This window comes from Sus scrofa, chromosome 11 (assembly GCF_054392235.1).
Source record: "Sus scrofa isolate SSC_HxYL_T2T_F1_AM1 chromosome 11, Sscrofa_HxYL_maternal_Yorkshire_Landrace_v2.0, whole genome shotgun sequence".
Taxonomy (NCBI): Eukaryota; Metazoa; Chordata; class Mammalia; order Artiodactyla; family Suidae; genus Sus; species Sus scrofa.
Genome location: NC_139393.1, coordinates 67065425 through 67087239, shown reverse-complemented (window position 1 = coordinate 67087239; position 21815 = coordinate 67065425). Strand labels below are relative to the sequence as shown.

Sequence of the window (21815 nt, the reverse complement as noted above, 5' to 3'; positions counted from 1 at the left end):
AGGAGTGGATTCTACATATAACCATATCTCATAAGAAAATCTATCAAATTATCTCTCATATTCCACATAAATTTCACATAAATTATGTTAGAGATCATAACAAAATTTAAAACCATATGCAATTCAAACATTGTGAATGCCCTATGGCTTTTAAAGCAATTGGGTTGAAAATTGTAGGCTTTAGGGCCATGTGTCTGTCTCTCCCAGAATTAGTCAAGGACTGGAGCTGAAAGGATTAAAGGGGCCTTTATGAGATACTAAAGCTGCTCTGGTAATACTCTTCGTATACATAAAAAGTCCCAGTATTCTCAACTTTTACCTTGAAACAAAAGAAATACTATTGGACTCTATGCCCTGAATTCTCAATTTTTACCCATTCATATTTCAAATTCAGAATGAATCATTAGCTGTATTTCAACTTCATCTCATGTAATGAAGTTTAAAACCATAGTGTATGCATGAGATTTCATATATGTGGTTAATAAATGTCTTAATTGTACTTGAATCATGATGAAAAGCCACCATTTTAGTTTTTCATTTGACTAATGACTGTGATAGAATTATTAGAAATATATTTACTGACTTTTAAATTCAAATATCTTACTTGTTAAACTTAATTCATAACAAATTACATTTTATAACTATTAAAAACAAGACAAATAAGTCCAAGATGGACTCTTCAAATTGTCAATCCATGACTTAACCAGTCAATTAAGGAATCACCCATCCAGCACTACTTAGGAATCTGCCTAAAGAGCTCTTTCATTCCCCTAAAGGAAAATAACTTTGCTATAAACAACCTGAGCCTTCGCCTAATATAACTTCTTTGTTCCTGATCTCCTCTTTCATCTTGCACTGCTCTTTGGAGCTCCTTTCCATCTGTCAAATTGGGTACTTTATGATTCAAATCATTTTTTCCTCAAATAAACTCTTAAAAATGTTTACTATGTCTTAATTTATCTTTTGAACAGCATGCATGTCCATTAAAATAATTCAGATATCTGATTACTTATCCTCATTGTCTGGGTACATTTTCTCTTACTTATGCAATGATTTGAAGGTATTCATTACTGCTGCTGACATATTATACAAATTTTTATGACTTTAATCATCTTGATACAATTTAAGTAATGTATAAATGTCATATTAAATTTTATCTCTATTTCCAGGGTTCATGTAAGTTCATCAAATTCCATTTTACCAGAATTAAATGAACCTCCTTGGAAATTAGTGTTAGGAAAAATAAAAGTACATTAAAAACATTACAGAGTTTTCACAATATGTGCAATTTGTTTAGAAAGAAAGATGTGGGAGTGCACTGTATTTTTTTTTTAACTTATAGACAATTTTCACGATTTTCCATAAACTTCTCATTATTACATGGTAGAGCCAAAATACCATTTTAAGCAGGACAGATACAAAAATACATTTATTGTAGTTTTTCAACTACAATTTATTTTTAGCTTTCTTCAGAAATTTCCATCTATTTTGTTTCTATATTATGCTGACAGAAGTTGTTTCCTTATCCATTACTTCTTGTAATATTTAGTGCTTTAATTTTGTCATGATGAAAACAAAGAAGCCTACCTTTAATTGTGTAATTAACCTCAAATAACCATTCCCTTAAAATCTATTAATTCATGACCTGTGTAAACACGATTTCTTGTATATTTATCTCTAATGCAACACATAAATTAACTCAGTGAAGCTACTTCTGGTGTCTATTGTTACAATACAAATATCTCCCTAGTGTAGAATTAGGAAGATAAACTTTAAATAGATTCAGAAAAAGGAAAACAATTAAGGCCACATCCAATTTAGTAAATTTCATAAAGATAGACTTATCTTTATATTTGGAAAGTACTATATCCAGTTGCTTTGTACTTAGCCTTTTTAACTCATTAGTTATGTTGACACTTAACCTATTTAGAGCAGTTAACTGGCAATGCTGGGATCAGCATTCAAAATAATTACCAAGTTTGAACTAAAATTTTGATACTGATATTTATGACCTCAGTAAAGAAGTGTCAGAAATAAATGATAATATAATACTTATATTTCCAAAACTTTGTGTAGCTATGGTTCTGAGAGACACATCATCTCTACTGTGTTTATTTGTTGGCATAGAATTCCTTGGAATAGCACCCATAAAAATACTAGGTTATCACAAATTTTAACCTATCTAATTTTGTTCTGAGAAGTCAGTCTTGCAGATTAAAATTGAAAGAATAGATGGAGGATTGAATGAAAGTCAGAGAAGGTTGGATGATATGTCTTACTTGTTTTTTGTGACATTTTCTTTGGGATGGGTATCATAAAAAAGGAAATTCAGTTACATAAAAATTACACACTTTTAAATGATAAAAAAACTTTAACTTATTCAAGTTAAACTAATTTCTTCTCATTTAAACTGCATACAATTAATATTATCAATTTTATTTTGTCATTTTAATAAATTCTTTGCTATAACATTAACAATGTATCAAAAATACGGGCCAATATCTGAATTCTGAGTAGATGAAGAAATTATCAATCTAAAATCAGAAAAATACAAGAGTTAAGAGAAACCAATCTTTTTAGTCAAAATACTTACCTACTCAAGATTCCAATGACCAAACATAAAAAGAAAGTAAGCAATGCAATGCTATCAAGCTGCTAAACAATTTAAGATACTCATTACTTTTACATTTGACCCTCCAGTTTAAACTCTACGATGACAATTTTGAAAGATCAGAGAAGAGATAGATTCATGGAATAGAACAAGTACACATTTAAATTCTCTGCTAATTTAAAATTAAAAGAAAATTAATTGAAATGATCCAACACTTTACAATAAAGTTCAGTGTCTTCAATGGAAGACTTGCAAACTGTTCTATGTTAACAACTTGTCTTGTTTCTAAAATTAATTGCCTTTAGCTGTATTAACAATAGGGCATGATCAAGTAACATGAATACTTTGGGTAGATCAATAATAAAAGCATCCTAATTTATCCTTTGTTCACCACCACCAGCACAAGATTAATAAGTTTCAAAAGGGCCAACTGAATGAAGTCTCTAGCCTAAAATTTCTACTAAAATGTCATCCAACTACAGAGTACAAAATAGCTCTTCATAGTTGCTAAACCAGTCAGGCAAAACTAACAGAGTTCAACAGTAAGGGGAAGAGTCATTGGAAAATACCAACACATAACTTATGCACTTGCTATAAAATGCTATAATCCATAAGAAGCAGAGCTCTCTTTTGCATATGAGAGCTACAAGTGAGGAAAAATGGAGAAATGAATGACTCAATGGCCAGAAGGTTTTATTGCACAAAGAGCCATACTGGTTTACCTACAATTTTTGTAGTTTTTCCTATGTAGCCTTATGTAGATTGTGTTACTAAGTATCAGCGCTATATGAAAAGTTTGATGATGCAAATGCTACAGTAGAAAAACAATTCAATTAAGTTTGTATTGGGTACATTATACCAAGCTCTCAATATACATGTACAAATATATATATAAATATATATATAAACATACACAAACATGTTCATGAATAGCTGTGTAAATAAAACACTGCTGATAAATTACGGCTTAGGTATTCTACTTTAAAAAAAGTCTCTGTACTTAAAAGTCAGGAGAGCATTATTTTAGTACCACCTTTGTATAAAAAGTTTTGATTTTGGGTAAATATTTTGTGCTGCATATATTTTATGGTAATTTACAAGCTTTTCATTTTATCTTACATATAATCTTGTAAGAGAAGAAAAACAAAGACCTGAACAGACATTTCTCCAAGATTAGAATGATTGTTCCAGCATTTTAAAAAGGGCCCAAGATTATATCAACTGTACTCTATGCAAACATTTGGAGATTTAAATGTAATATACATTAAAATATATGTCCATATATGTGTATATATATGCACATAGAAATTTAGTTTATTTTAACATGAACATAGTTTACTCTGTACAATATACATTTCTCAACTTACTCTTTTCCAGAATAAAAGAATCAGATATATTAGGATAGATATTATTTCTGAATATTTTATAATATATTATTAAATTTAGCCTTGCTTTGTTATTGGAATATTCTCAATCAATGTTTTAAATAATTCTAAAAATCAAATTTTGTTTTTTGTAAAGTGATTTTTATTTATATAGATAAAATGACCTTTTATCAAATTTAGTATTCAAAATCCTAAACTGGATTTAGAATGCAAATATTCTAAAAATGACATATGCTCAAAAGTAACTAGATATAAAAAGTATATTTTGAAACACATTGTTTCAAAAAGTAACTGGATATTATATTTTATTTCTAATATTGCTCAACTCCTTTGCATTTGCTAAAATTATTTTTAGATAATTTAACAGATTAGATCATTTTAGATAATTTAAATCCTGAGTTTATGTAATTGACTGAATTATCTCTAAATAGAACCTCCCTATATAATTACTAGTACAGTATTAAGCAAGCAAATATGAGTGAAATTAATAAAGAAAATTGAATTAAAAATTGTTTACTAGAGATACTGATAGAAAGATAAATATATTGATTATGTCAATTGCAATTAAAAAAATCTCAAACTTACACCAATGGAACAGAATAAAGAACCCAAAAATAAACCCAGAAACCTATGGCCAATTAATCTTTGACAAAGGGGGCAAGAACATAAAATGGGAAATAGATAGCCTTTTCAGCAATTATTGCTGGGAAACCTGGACAGCTGCATGCAAATCAAAGAAACTAGAACACACCCTCACACCATGCACGAAAATAAATTCAAAATGGCTGAAAGACATAAATATAAGAAGACACCATCAAACTCCTGGAAGAAAACATAGGCAAAACATTCTCTGGCAGCAATCTTACAAATGATTTCTCAGGTCAGTCTCCCAAAGCAACACAAATAAAAGCAAACCAATGGGACCTAATCAAACTGACAAGCTTTTGCACAGCAAAGGAAACCCAAAATAAAACAAAAAGACAACTTACAGAATGGGAGAAAATACTTTCAAATGATGCAACTGACCAGGGCTTAATCTCTAAAGTATACAAGCAACTTATACAACTCAACAGCAAAAAAGCCAACAACCCAATGGAAAAATGGGCAAAAGACCTGAATAGACATTTCTCCAAGGAATTAGACAGATGGCCAATAAGCACATGAAAAAATTCTCAACATCATATTAGAGAAATGCAAATTACAACTACCATGAGATACCACCTCACACCAGTCTGAATGGCCTTCATTAATATGTCAACAAATAACAAATGCTGGAGAGGGTATGGAGAAAAGGGAACCTTCCTTCACTGTTAATAGGAATGTAAGCTGGTACAAGCACTGTGGAGAACAGTATGGAGGTACATTAGAAAACTATACATAGAACTATGATATGACCTAGCAATCCAACTCTTGGGCTTATACCCAGACAAAACTTTCCTTGAAAAAGACATGTGCACCCTCATTTTCATTGAAGCTCTAGTCACAATAGCCAAGACATAGAAACAACCCGAATGTCCATTGAAAGATGACTGGATTAGGAAGATGTGATGTATATATACAATGGAATACTACTCGGCCATAAAAAAAGAAAAAATGCCATTTGCAGCAACATGGATGGAACTCAAGACTCTCATACTGAGTGAAGTGAGTCAGAAAGACAAATACTATATGATATCACTTATATCTGGAATCTAATATAAGGCACAAATGAGCCTTTCCACAGAAAAGAAAATAGTAGACTTGGAGAATAGACTTGTGGTTGCCAAGGGGGTGGGGAGGGAATGGAATGGATTGGGTGCTTGGGGTTAACAGATGCAGACTATTGCCTTTGGAATGGATTAGCAATGCGATCTTGCTGTGTATCATTGGGAACTATGTCTGATCACTTATGACGGAGCATGATAATGTGAGAAAAACTAATGTATACATGTATGTGTAACTGGGTCATCATGCTGTACAGTAGAAAATTGACAGAACACTGTAAACCAGCTATACTGCAAAAAAGTAAAAAATCATTAGATTAAAAAAAAAACCCTCAAACTTGAAAAAAGTACTTTCAAGAAGTTCTGGAGAAAACTGGTAATTAGTAATATCATCATATGCTAATCATCATCTTAAGAGCATCACCTAGAGGAAAATTCTTTTTTTTTTCTCCTGGTCTTTTTACGGCCGCACTTGAGGCACATGGAAGTACCCAGGCTAGGGGTCTAATTGGAGCTACAGCTGCCAGCCTATGCCACAGCAACACCAGAACCGAGCCTCACTTGCAACCTACACCACAGCTCATGGCAACACTAGATCCTTAACCCACTAAGCAAGGCCAGGGATCAAACCCAAATCCTCATGGATACTAGCTGGGTTCGTTTCTGCTGAGCCACAATGGGAACTCCCAATCCTAGAGGAAAATTCTTATTAAAATATATAGAGGTTCTTCTATGATCCAATTGCTCAGACAGTAGACTAGTCACTCTTCTCACAGATACTTCTAAGCTGCCATTATTGTACTATTTAAATGACTTTTTAAAAATGTCAATGCTGGGCAAAATGATCAAATGAGGAAAGACTGATCTTGACACTCTTGTATATTTCCTTATAACATCACATTATCCTAGGTGAATAGGAACAGACACACAGGGGAGGCTGCTGGTAAGCAAAGTAATATGTCTTTGTGATTGAATTGACAAGGTAAGTCTGTCAACCAAAATTCAGCTGCCATTTGAATCAACTCCCTTCTTTCCCTTCCATATGGTTTATAACATATAATGATTTTCATCATCCAAAGTCTAACCCGGAGATATTTCTTCCCTCCTACATATTGCTCTCTGACCCCATTGCCTTTCTATTCTTTGAAACATGTACTGGGAATGCCATACTCCTCATAAGCTATGTTGATGCTGAGATTTTGAGTACCATGAAAGAAACAATCCACATATCATTTCTTTAAATCACTCCTTTAAAGGCTTTCTATCTACACATAGGCCCTATGTTTCATTATTTCACGAGGCAACATAAATAAAAGAAATTCAATTAACCATTTAATGTAGTTTCCAAATAGAAATATAAGAGAAAGCTACCAACTCGGTCTTAAGTTATTCAATCAGTTCCACTAATAAAATAATGTCAGTTTCCTACTTTTATAGAAAATAATTCTTTTGAACCACTAAATGTAAATTATGGGAACAGAATAATATTGCTACAAACCCTTTGAAATTCAATGCAAGTATTATAAAAAAATACTATAAAATAGAATAACAATATATATATTTATTTTATATATCTATACTACTTATCATTTATTATCATTTATTACACAGTTCTCAATGTATGGCTAACTCCCAATAGAAAAGTCTCACTGTGTATTGCTACTTATGTCAACAATATCTAAATATCTCTTGGTGCTAAAACAAGGTGCCTCTACAGATACTGAAAATATAATGGAACTAATTCAGGCAGGTCTGGGGAACCCCTCATCAGGAGATAGACTGAATATGGTGCAACATAAAGCACACAGGCATTTGTTAAAACCAGCTCTTTTCCAAAACATAACAGCAGCTTTTCATCATGAAAAATATTTTCTGAAAAGGTGATTTTTAGCTATATGGATAAACAGAAGTGATTATGATGAGACTGAGATAAATATCAGGTAGAAAAGGGAACATAAAATGAACAGAAATTTATTCATTCTCATTTAGTCTGCTGGCCAGTTTGATCAGCTTGATTTGCCCCTATATTAAAACACTGGTCCTTGCCTTATTTGGGGGCATTTTGATCATTTCAGTTTCTCCTCCTGGTGATGAGGCTGTGCCTTAAACTTCTCTCTCTTTAGTCATTATTTAGAGACATAGTACATCTTTTTCACTTCAAACCACATTTCTAGATAAATAGAGATTTTATGTTTGTGACTGTATTATGTATTGCTTCTCTATAACACTCTCACCTTCTTTATTTCTTTTATATTTATGACTTAGGCAATTCGATGCATTTGAGCCCCTTCCTATATCCCTGTAAAAATGACCCATAAGCATTGGCATAGCCAGTAAAGTATATTCAAAAGAAATTTTGATTTTGAAAATAAATTTGAATATCAAATATTTTCTCATAAAAAGCCTGTATAACCAGTTTATCTTTAAATTTCCATGGGCTAGTAACCTGGGTCAGCTTTTATGAAAGTTGGCAGCATCTGCTGCTTCTTTGTTAAGACATGTGCTTGCCTGTTTCCTCAGTCTCCACCACTCCCTATTATATATTTCCTTAGCTGCTCTACTCATTCTCTTAATTAGTTGTTCCCCAGAAGCATTTGATAGTGTAGTCTTGCTGTAAGCACTAAAATACTGTTTAAGTTGTAAAGTGATTAATCAGTTAATATTCAAAGAATAAGTATCCACTTGGGTGGCTATAGTAGAAACTGGCCAGTTATTCACCAATATTTGTGACTTCTCTTCTTTAACACACTTCTAGCCTATGTTTTCAAGCCCCTTTGCAGTTAGGTAAGTCCAAGTGATTGAGTCCTCACTAGTAATGTATGAAAGGAAATGACTGATCCCCTCCTAGGCATGGCCTCCTATACATTCCTGAAATCTTTTAAGCTCTCACTTTATTTGAGGATAACAACTAAGGGGTGGATTCTAGTGGGCAGGCATCAGTCCCTCCCATCAGGAAGGCTGAAGCAAGCCTCTGTACCAACTTCAGCCACAAGGGGGGCAGACATCAGCAGCAAGAGAGGATAAACCCTATTGCCTGCAAAAAAGAGACTACACAAAATATCTATATAAAAAGGCACAGAATTATGACTCAGGTAAAGGAACAAGAAAAAAAAATGCAGAAAAATAGCTAAGTGATCTGGAGATTACCAACCTCCATGAAAAAGACTTTAGACTAATGATAGTAAAGATGATTCAAGATCTTGGAAATAAACTGGAGACAAAAATTGATAAATTGTAAGAAACAATGAATGAAGAAATAGAAGAATTAAAGTTTAAGCAAGCACAGATGCAAAATACAATAACTGAAATTTTTAAAAAAAAATCACTAGAAGAAACCAATAGCAGAATACAGGATGCAGAAGAATGAATAAATGAGTGGAAGACAGACTGGTGGAAATCACTGATGTGGACCAGGAAAGAGGAAAAAGATTGAAAAGAAATGAAGACATTCTAAGAGAACTCTGGGGCAACTTTAAATGCACCAACATCCACATTATAGGGATGCCAGAAGGAGAAAAAAGAGAAAAAGGGCCAGAGAAAATATTTGAAGATATAATAGCTGAAAACATCCATGATATGGGAAAGGAATCACTCAGTCAAATCCAAGAAGAGCAACAAATATTATATAAAATAAATCTAAAGAGGAGCACCCTCAGACACATATTAATCAGACTGACCAAATTAAAGACAAAGAGAAAACACTGAAAACAACTAGGGCAAAGAAACAAATAACATACAAGAGAAACCCAATAAAGTTGTCAGCTGACTTTTCAGCAGAAACTCTGGAGGCAAGAGGGAGTGGGATGATATACTTAAAGTAATGAAGGGAAAAAAACCCCAGCCAAGACTACCCTACCCAACAAGGCTCTCTTTCAGACTTTTTTTAAATACATAGACTTTTTTTTATAATAGTTGATTTACAATGTTCTGTCAATTTTGCTGTACAGAAAAGTGACCCAGTTATACATATATATACATATACACATGTATGTGTGTATATATACATATTCTTTTTTTCACATTATCCTCCATCATGTTCCATCAGAAGGGATTAGATATAGTTCCTTGGGCTATATAGCAGAATCTCACTGCTTATCCATTCTAAATGCAATTGTTTGCATCTATTAATCCCAAACTCCCAGTCCCTCCTCCTCCCTCTTGGCAGCCACAAGTCTGTTCTCCATGTCCATGTACATGTCCATGAATTTGTTTATTTTCTGTAGATAGGTTCATTTGTGCCATATACTGGTTTCCAGATATATGATATCATATGGTATTCATCTTTCTCCTTTTGACTTACCTCACTAGGTATGAGAATCTGTAGTTGCTGCAAATGGCATCTTGGTCTTTTTTATGGCCAAGTAGTATTCCATTGTGTATATGTACCACATTTTGTTAATCCATTCATATGTCATTGGACATTTATGTTGTTTCCATGTCTTGGTTATTACAAAGAAGAAATAAAAACCTTTACTGACAATCAAAAGCTAAGTCAATTCAGCACCACTAAAGCAGCTTTAAAACAAATACTAAAGGAACTCCTCTAGGTGGAAAAGAAAAGGCCACAACTAAAAACAAAAATATTACAAATGACAAGGCTCACCAGTAAGGGCATACATATAGTAAAGGTAGGAAATCATCCACACACAAATATGCTATGAAAACCAGAAATTGCAAGAAGAGGGTATAAATGCAAGATACTGGAGATGCATTTGCAATTAAGATACCAACAATTTAAAAGAATCTTGTTTACATTTATGTGTGTGTATATATATCCTTATATCAAAACTTCATGATAACTGCAAACCAAAAATCTACAGTAAAAACATGAACAAAAACAAATCCAAACAAATAACAAATGGCAATAAGAACACACACATCAATAATTACCTTAAATGTAAATGGACTAAATGTTCCAACCAAAAGACACAGGCTGGCTGAATGGATACTAAAAAAAGATTCATATATATGCTGTCTTCAATAGACTCAGTTTTCTTCTTGGGACATATACAAGTTGAAAGTGAGAGGATGGAAGAAAATATCCCATGCAAACGGAAATCAAAAGAATGCTGGAGTAGCAATACTCATATCAGACAAAATAGACCTTAAAATAAAGAATATTGTAAGAGACAAAAAAGGGCATACATAATGATCAAAGGATCAATCCAAGGAGAAGACATAATAATTGTAAATATATATGCTCCTAAATAGGATCACCTCAATAGATAAGGCAACTGCTAACTGTTTTAAACGGAGAAATAGGCAATAACACAATAGTGGTTGACTTTAACACTCCACTTAGAGCAATGGACAGACCATCCAAACAAAAAATCAGCAAGGAAACTTGGGTCTTAAATGATGCATTAGACCAGATGGACTTAATAAATATTTATAGAATATTCCATCCAAAAGCAGAATACACAGTCCTCTCAAGTGCACACAAAACATTCTCTAGGATTGATCACATTCTGTTCCACAAATCAAACCTCAGTAAATTTTAGAAAATTGAAATCGTATCAAGCAACTTTTACGACCACAACACTATTAAGACTAGAAATCAACAAGAAACTGCAAAAAAACAGAAACATGTGCAGACTAAACAATGTGCTACTGAACAACCAATGGATCACTGAAGAAACCAAAGAGGAAATCAAAGCAATCCTGTAGGGGTGAAAAAAAAAAAAAAAAAAAAAAAAAACCACAGAAATGGAGTAATCAGGCTCCCTGGCTTCAGACTATACTACAAAGCTACAGTCACTAAAACAGTATGGTATTGGCACCAAGAACAGAAATATAGATCAGTGGAACAGGATAGAAAGCCTAGAATTAAACCCATGCACCTATGGTCAACTAATGTATAACAAATGAGACAAAAATATACAGTGTAGAAAAGACAGTCCCTTCAATAATTGGTGCTGGGAAAACTGGACAGCTATATTTAAAAGAATGAAATTAGAACAGTCTCTACACCATACACAAAAATAAACTCAAAATGAATTAAAGACCTAAATATAAGACCAGATACTATAAAACCCTTACAGGAAAATATGCCAAACACTCTCTGACATAAACCATAAGAATATCTTCTCAGATCCACCTCCTAGAATAATGACAATAAAATTTAAAAAAAAATAAACAAATGTGACCTAGTTAAACTTAAAAGTTTTGGCACAACAAAGGAAACCCTAAACAAAATGAAAAGACAATCCACAGAATGGGAGAAAATTTGTGCAAATGAAGTGACTGACAAGGGATTAATATTCAAAATATATAAATATCAATTGCAGCTCATTACCAAAAAAAATAAACAACCCCATCAAAAAATGGGCAGAAGATCTAAACCAACATTTCTCCAAAGAAGATATACAGATGGCTAAAAGGCACATGAAAAGATGCTCAACATCACTGATTATTAGATAAATGCAAATCAAAACTAATATGAGGTGCTGCCTTACCCCAGCCAGAATGGCCATCATCAAAAAGTCTACAAACAATGCTGGAGAAGGTGTGGAGAAAAGGGAACCCTCTTATACTGTTGGTGGGGATGTAAATTGGTACAACCAGTATGGAAAATGGTACAGAGATTCCTCACAAAAGTGAAAAGAAAATTACCATAGGATCCAACAATCCCACTCCTGGGCCATCTATCCAGAGAAAACAATGACTTGAAAAGATACATGCACCCCAGTGCTCACTGCAGCACTACATACAGTAGCCAAGACAAGGGAGCAATTTATTTATTTACTTATTAGTTTTTATTTTTTATTTTTTGTCTCTTCTAAGGCTGCACTCATGGCACACAGAGGTTCCCAGGCTAGGGGTCCAATTGGAGCTGCAGCTGCCAGCCTAAGCCAGAGCCAGAGCAACGCTAGATCCGAGCCGTGTCTGTGACTTACACCACAGCCATGGCAACGCTGGATCCCTAATCCACTTAGTGAGGCCAGGGATTGAACCCGCAACTCCATGGTTCCTAGTCAGATTAACCACTGAGCCTAGTCGGTTAACCACTGAGCTATGACAGGAAGTCTGAAGGGAGCAATTTAAATTTCCATTGACAGAAGAGTGGATAAAGAAGATGTGGTATGTATACACAATAGAATATATTACTCAGTCATAAAAAGGAATGAAATATTGACATTTGTAGCATGAAAATTATCATGCTAAGTGAAGTTAGTCAGACAGCAAGACACAAACATCATATGCTATCACTTATATGTGAATCTTTAAAAAGCATACAATGAACAGAACAGGAACCGACTCACAGACTTTGAAAAGCTTATGGTTTTAAAAAACAAAGGAGACAGGTTGGGGGTGGAGATGGGCTGGGGATTTGGGATATAAATGTTGTAAAATTTGGTTGTTATGATAGCTGTATAACTCTAAATATAATAAAATTCTTTGAAAAAAAAAATGGAAGATTCAGAGACACAAAACGTGGCAAACCAAGAGATGAAGGGGGCTCAGGTCTTTGGCAGCATGGAACTGCTTATGTGCATTGTAGTACGACATAAGAAAGGCACAAAGCTGTACAGTACTAACTCATGGAGATTTGTAAGATATTTGTAAAAGAAGTTAGATTATACCTATTAGTACAACTGCACTACATGGGAATTCTAATTTATAACAACCACTATAGTATTAGATAACAGATTTTTTTCTTATAATTACTGCCCATTACAAATTAATGGCATGATTATTTTTATGAGGGTTTTTTAAAGTCTTGAAAACCTCATCCTCCTTGATTTCACTTATTTATGTAACTTCAAATCAAGGGATGGTATTTTGACATGCTAATATAACATTTGTTTAATTAAAGACACATATATATATATTATTAAGGTATATACAATTATATATTATTAATAATTTGACCTTGTTAAAACAAGGACAACTTTGAAAGCAAAAATTTTGCTAAAAGTAACTGAAATTATGTACAATTTGAAGTATTCTGACAAATTATTTTATTAAATTGATATTAACAAACCTCTTGAAATAAAGTACTAAAACCCAGTGTACAGTTACTGTCTTTTGCCTGTGAATTCCAGAGTGTCTTTTTATGGAAAGTATTTATATGCGAAAAAAGCCATCCTATTAGCTCTTTTTTTCAAAATTTGCTTTAAATAACTGCAGCACTACAGTATTAAATAATACTATGATACAATTAATTGTATATTATAATATTAATAACAGTATAATACATTAATACAATGCTATAGTATTAATACTATAGTATTAAAAGGTGATAAAATTAGTTGTTCATTTACTGAATGTTCTTGTAAAATTTCTGAATAAATTTCAAATTTTATTTCTGACTATAACTTCAAATAAATTTCAACAAAATATGAAATATTGTTTTAAAAATATGTAATACCACATTATGTTCTTTAGAGTGATTTATATAAAATAGTTTTTCTAAGGGGCAGACATTTTTAAAATACAATTAATCATGGGCATTAGAAGAAATGGCATAATACAATGTAGAAAATTTTCTTTTAGTTCAAGAGCTACATAACTAAAATTTTATAATTCAGTGACATTCAACCTGTGTAAGTGTATGTATACACATATATAAATTCTGATAGTTAACAACTACCATTTTTATTTCAAGAATATGGCAACTTATTCAAATATAATAGTAAATCATATCCTTGTATAACCAATTTTAAGTATCCTTTTCTCTATGTTTTTAAATTTATTAAATTGCCTTTTTATCATGACACCTGGCCCTCAAATTTATCTTCAATATTGACTTTACAGGAGCATTCAGAGTAACATTGGATGTTTAATTTTTGACAGAATGAACTTCTAACAGTTTCAGTTTCAATCTGATTTCATAAATTGGGTAGAAAAAATGCAACCCATATGCTTAATTAATACATTTCTTATTTGAAGTATCTGATGTTATTGACAAAAAGTCAGAATAATTCCATCATCTATGGAAGTCTCCTGATAACACAGCACATTAATTACTACTTCATTTTTCATAGGGCATAAGAAAAATCAGAGATGAAACAAAACAGAAATAATAAAGAAAGAAATCTTTGAGTAAAAATTTGTTTTACATTGTGATATGTAAACACAATTTCTGTGGCTTCACTTGCAAAATTCTTATATTTGTATATGTGTTTCTTTCACACATCAACTAGCTTTATACCAATTCTTCTATAGATTTGATCTCTTAGACTTCCTGTATTCAATCTTGTCCCCATGGTGGATAGTAATTGTGGATCACTATTATGTGTAATCACATAAACAACATTAACTTTTTTGAATAAAAATTCAAAACTTAATTTTCTATTGTATATATATATAAATTATATACATATAGTTGAATGTGACTAAATTTTTTTTTACTATATGAAACAACCATAAGAAAAGCATGAACAATGAATATAGGGTAGTAGCTTTTAACCATAAGGATAAAAATAATCACTATAACAATATGACAAAAGCATTCATCCATGGGTTCTAAGGCAGTTCTACTCAGTCTCTATAAAAATATATATTTGAAATATAACTAATAAATGTTTTCAAGCACTACTCATTAGTTCTGTGACTTTCGGTATCTTCTAAACTTCAGCAAGGGCTGTAGCACAACTAGCTGTTTATCAAGTGGTCAGCAAGGAAAGCCATGTAGAAGAAAGTATTTTTTTTTTAGTTAGAATACTATTCTTAAAGATGTGTGTTCCCTTGGTCCTAGGAAAGATCAGGAAATACAAACTAGGTTTTTAATTGTTTTTGAGATTTAACTATATGTCACAACTCAGTTCACTGGCCTTGATTCTCACATACACTGCTACAGGGACCACAGCAGATTAATGTACAAAGTGGAGATACACCAAACCCATTCTAGGGTAAACTAACCCATGACGAAGGAAGCAAGAATATACAATGGAGAAAACACAGTCCCTTCAATAAGTGGTGCTGGCAAAACTTGACAGCTATGTATAAAAAAAATTTAAATTAAAACATTTTCTAATATCATATACAAAAATAAACTCACAATGGATTAAAGACCTAAATATAAGACTGGATACTATAAAATTCCTAGAGAAAATATAGGAAAACACTCTTTGACATAATTTGCAGGAATTTTTTTTTGAATCTGTTTCCTAAAGAAAATGAAAGCAAAAATAAACAACTGAGACCTAATTAAATTTAAAAGCTTTTGCACAGCAAAGAAAACCACTGACAAAAACAAAAGACAACATACCGAATAGAAGATATGTGCAAATCTTCTGACCAATAAGTGGTTAATATACAACATATATAAGTAGTTCACAAAACTCAACATCTAAAAACAAACAACCCAACTAAAATTTGAGCAGAAGGGAGTTCCCTTGTGGCACCACAGATTAAGGATCCAGTGTGGTCACTGCAGTGGCTTGGGTCACTGCTGTGGCGAGGGTTAGATCCCCAGCCCAGTAACTTCTGCATGCCATAGGTATCGCCAAAAAATAAATTAATTAATAACAATAAATTTTTTAAAAATGGGCAGAAGAAATGGACAGATATTTTTCCTAAGAGGAAATGCAGATAGCCAAAAGGCACATGAAAAGATGTTTGACGTTGCTAATCATGAGGGAAATAGAAATCAAAACCACAAAGAGATTATTACCTCACACTTGTCAGATTTGCTATCATCAAAAAGAGCACAAATAATGGTTGGTGAGCATGTGAAGCAAAGGGACCTTCCTATGCTGTTGGTGGGAAGTAAACTGGTGCAGCCACTATGGAAAACAGTATTGGAGTTTCTCAAAAAATCTAAGTAGAACTACCCTATGATCTAGCCATTCCACTCCCGGATGCATATCTGAAAACAAAAACAAAATCATTAATTCAAAAAGACATGTACTCCAATGTTCATAGCAGCATTATTTACAATTGCCAAGACATGGAAGCAACCAAAGTGTCCATTAACAGATAAATGTATAAAGAAGATGTGGTATATATATAAAAGGGACTACTACTCAGCCATAAAAAGAATGAAATTTTGCCATCTGAAACAACATGGATGGACATGGAGGTCATTCTGCTAAGTGAAATTAAGTCAGACAGAAAAAGACAGATACTGTATGATATCACTTATAGGTGGAATGTAAAAAATACTGCAAACTAGTCAATAAAACAAACAACAAAAACAGACTCACGATATAAAGAATAAATACATGGTTACCTATGGGGAGAGGGGGTGGGCAGAGGTAGGATCATGAAAGATATAAACCATTGGGTGTAAAATAGGCTACAAAGATGTACTGCACAATGTGGAGGATATAGCCAATATTTTATAGTAACTGTAAACGGAGTGTAACCTTAAAAATTGTATATGAAAAAGCTGATATGAAGACTGAAGTTCTAGGAAGGAGAAAAATTCAGTGTCGTATAGCTACAAATATTGAGTATTAATATCTGGATGTATTGCCAACCACAAAAAAAAGTTTAATAATCTCACTTTTAATCCAGTTACATTTAATCCAGTTAACTTAATCTAGAGTTGTAGTTGTATACTACTCTTATTGCACACTATGACAAGTTTAAAAAAAGGCTGAATGTATTTTAAAGAAAGAAAACACACTGGAATAAAGAATATTTGAGTATTCAGTTGCTTGCTTAGAGAGGGAGGTGTGAAAATAGAGACTATAAATAGAAACATAACGGTCCTTTTGCCATTAACATCTGTTACAGTCATGGCTATTAATATTAAAGCCATTTTTTCCACAGGAGAAATGGCTTCAACCTCTATTTTATATTACAACAAATAATTTGGGAAATGATTAATGAGATTTTTAATTATAGATTGAGTTTATCTTAAAACAATCTGTGCCACCACAGCTGGAAAGGATCAAGCTTTAATTACACACAGGAAAAATTCCACAGTGAAGCAAACCCATCCACTTTAGGTGCCCAGAACTTTTCCATTTCTGTTTCACCTTCACACTTGGTTGCTTAGCTTAGTTTTTTTAGCACATGGTGCTAATGAGGCCATGGTCATGTTTTCATTTCCCACATGTGCCAGTTAGCTTCAGTTTGCTCCAGTGCTTTGGATTGCTTTCTTAAACTTGGGCTGCCAACTCAAAGATTTCCCACTCATCCACCAGGGATATCTGGCAAAAAAGCATGGAAGATTCATCATAAAATTAAAACTACTGCTGCTTGCCTGAGGATGGAGGTAAGAAGGCTTACTTGGAAAAATCAGTCATCATATTCTTCAAGTTAATTTAGAAGCTTCCTCTGACATGATTACTTTGAGTTTTACATTACAAAATTCAATCACAAATGTTGTTCACTTTTGAAAATTATCAGTGTCCCATTAGATCTCCAGTCTCCAAAGCATTAAGTCCTGGATTTGTTCCCCATGGACACTGACATGTGGAAAACACTGAATAATAGCATATGCCACTCGAATAAGGCTGGGATGATGATAGGACAGTCAATAGTAGAGAAAGTGTTTGCATATTACCTTAAAACTGTAGGCAGTGCATGTGCCACCTCCTAGAACCTTCCCTAGGGTTTCATATCTCAGAACACAGTATTTCTTTCACTGATTTTTATTGATTGTTAACTAACTGTTAAAGAAATATGTGACAATCATTCATGGAGTTTACAATGAATTCATTTTTTAAAAAAATCTCATAACTTGATCAAATGGAATAATTTCCATTGGCATTAAAAAAAAAAAGGAGGCAAGAATAATTAGGCAACCCAGCCATAGATCTGTCCTGGTCAACATTTTATGAATGGCTTGGATAGAGTTATAAAGGGCAGGTTTATCAGGTTAAACATGACGTGGAGCTAGGAGGAATAATGAATATAGTACATTGAAGGAACGAATGGAGATCTAAAAATGGCTTCACAATTTGGAATGCTGGTCAGAAATGCATTAAAATAAAGTATATCAGGAATTTAAAAAATAACTGCTCCAAGGAGGCAGCATACAAAAAAATGAACACTAGAGTAGGATTTTGGAATCAGGATTTTTATTCTGATCACTCAGTTTCCTTAAGTAGCTCTAGACCTTGAACTGTTATCTAATTAACCTATGCTCATTATTCTTATCTGGGAATAACTGCCTCCTGGGTGAGCTCTAAGGGATTATAATTCTATGACTCAAGATTTCAGGCACTGGAAACATTACTGGCATGAGGCTGGAAGCTGGGAAGGGGAACTGATGAATCTTAAAAACTCAAACTGTGTCTCGGGCAGATGGTTGTGAGTTGTTAGTTGTCAGGATCTCTTGTTGAGCAAAAATGTGCTCCCATTGACTTACAGGTGCTTCTGTTTTGTAGTAGTGGTTTTACAGTTTTGTTGCTTGTAGGAATCATGTAACATCAGCCATCAGACCAGAGAGAGAAATATATAATATTGGTCTTGATGAATTTGTACACTATCTTCATTCTGTTTAATCTCAGCAGACTTTTCCCCTGGCCTTGGAATGAACACATGCTCCCTGTCAAATCCTGGGAATTGTTTTTACCAAAGCACAGAGACTTTCAGCTATGTGTCACTGAATAACTGTCAGAAAACAAGTGCCATGAAAAGAAATATCCTGCCTTAAAATGGTTTATTTATTTCTACCCAAAGACATCTTGTTGATGAAAGAGGTTGACATGAAGTCTTTATGCTTTATATAAAAACAACCACAGCCATAAGAAACAAGAAATGAAGAATAAAACTATCTTTATTGTCTTTATTTATTATAAGATCTATCATACGGACTTAGTGTTTGTTTTAACAAATATAGGCTGAATAAGAATGACAACTAGCGCAACTTGAGGAATATACATTATTATACCTCATAAGAAACAGTACCTAATTTTATTTTATGCATACTAACTATGATGGGGGGAATAGATTGGGAATGCTTTTATTTATGAATGGACGTGTTTTCAACGGCTTGGTGTTTGTGGGTCTTAACTTTGCGAACTATCCCATTGAGACTTGATAGTGTATGTTTACAATACAAATACATTTGTTTTCACTCACAGACATGGCATGTGTCCTCATGTTCACATTAGTGGTAAGTTACTCCATCCTCTTATTCCATTTCATTTATTCTTGCTCCTGATACATAAGAGAGTGAACAACAAGAGGCTTCATAACAGGGTCATTCTGATTCAAAAACCTCTGTTACTTTCTGTATTTCAATGTGGTTTTCTGTGGAAGGGAAGTAACTATAGTCTATTTCCAGAACTTTTACAAGGATCCAGAATATTTGTTTTGTATAAATTTGTGCTGAATGTGGTAAAATACTTAAAGGAGAAACACTCTTGTGATGCGGTAAATATTTTCATGTCCAGTTGGGGGAAACATATAGACCAAAGCACCTCAGTGTATTTTCTGCCATTGAAATTAACTATGTATGATGTTGTGATAGGGAACTAATTTTGTATTTATTGGAAGTGGAAAGCTGCACTATTATTTTTAATTGAGGATTATTTTTATGTTGATATGGGGATTAGAGGTCATTAAGGATCTATTTATATCCTTTACATAGAATTCAACTGAGTAGGAGAAAAAAGAACTAAAACATTTTGTAGAAGTAGCCACTGAAGTAAGTTAGAAATATTACTATGCTTAGATTTTGGATGAAAATATGTTTTGGAGAAAGTATAGATTCTAAATTATCAGGACAATCACTTAAAAGGAATGTTGAAGTTCCTGCTGTGGCACAGTGGATTAAGGATCCAGCATTGCACAGCTATGGCATAGGTTGCAGCTGAGGCTGGGCTCCAGCCTGGGAACTTCCAAATACTCTGCGTGCAGCCAAAAAAAAAAAGTTAAGATTTCCCCATCCCCCACCACAACTTCACCTTAGTTTCTGCTCCATGGTGTTGCAAACTGATACAAAGATTATTTATGAGCACTCTTTTAAGTCAGAATCTAAAGTTTAAAACACTGAAAGCACCTATTTAGGTTTGGGAGACAGACAGGAATGCTTAAAATCACCTATTATCACCATTGTTCTGGAACTAAGGGAAAATGATCTTAGAGCCAGGAAAAAGCAAGAGATGTAAATATGAATAAAGGCAGAACTGAATTTATTATCCTTGGTTGATGTATTTATGTACATAGAAAATCTCAAAGAATCAAAATTTTAGAGTCAATAAATAAGGTAGCAGATTATAAATTAATAATCAAGACCTTTTAATATATGAATGAGCATAAGATAAGTAATATTTTGGAAGAAAATATCTTATTTCAATACCAAATAAAATGCCACAAAGACAGCAGTTCTTCCTTAATCTATCTGTTTGAAACAATAACAAATCACTGAAAGCGTTTTTTAGAAATAGATAAAATATGCTAACTTTTCTGTGAAGAATGAATTAGTTTGCCATGAAAATCTGAAAAGTAAGAATGATAAACCCATTAGGATCTCAGACAACAAAATACTTTTTAAAGCAATAACATATAAAATACACTTTAAGCAATTTATGGACCCTTTCTTTTTTCTTTTTAAAGTAACAATCTGGTTGACAATAAAATATTTGGATTATAAGATAATTTAATGTTTTGGGTATTAAACATCTGAATATTAAACAAAATTATTTTTAAATCTTTATATCAGTACAGTAAAATCATATCATCCAAAACATATGTTTAGAGATTGTTTGTGTGTTTTTTCTTTGACCTGTAACCAATCATATCATGAAATTAAGAAATAGATTTAATTACAAAGGACTACTCTAAAATCGTATCATTACAATATACTTTGGAAATTGAGCACATATTTTGTTGCATAGTTAGTGGAGATTTAATTTATTTGCCACATTTCCTAAAGCAGATGCTTGCTAACTATTTTATATTGTTTTCTTTTTCTGTTAAATAGTAATTGTGTGGAAGAATTGAGAGAACATATTTGAAAAGGTCTCTGTGCTGACATGAGTCATTCTTCATCTGCCACTCATACCTCCTGAGTCATCGTAAGGCAGGTGGTACCAATGGCAGAAGATAAATAAATATTGGGACTAACCACTTTCACAATACCATAAAGTTCACCCTGTCCTTGATACTTGAAGAAATTACTCAAACTTGACCTTAAATATCAGTATAAACAATTGTGTGTATTTCCCAAAAAGTGTGCTAGAAGTAATGTACGTTAAAAATTAATTGAGT

The 21815-nt window shown here is 32.8% G+C and overlaps 1 protein-coding gene and 1 long non-coding RNA gene across 4 annotated transcripts in view; one reads left to right on the top strand and one right to left on the bottom strand.

The window, feature by feature from the left end:
• LOC146398665 (uncharacterized) overlaps positions 1–21815 on the bottom strand; it is a 382578-nt gene that overhangs the window by 152111 nt on the left and 208652 nt on the right. The gene's annotated exons all lie outside the window — the stretch shown is intronic.
• LOC110255772 (uncharacterized) overlaps positions 17724–21815 on the top strand; it is a 33581-nt gene continuing 29489 nt past the window's right edge. For all 3 annotated transcript variants that reach the window (XR_014820106.1, XR_002336582.2, XR_014820105.1), the window contains exon 1: positions 17724–17868. This is a non-coding gene — a long non-coding RNA (uncharacterized LOC110255772). The remainder of the gene's footprint in view (positions 17869–21815) is intronic.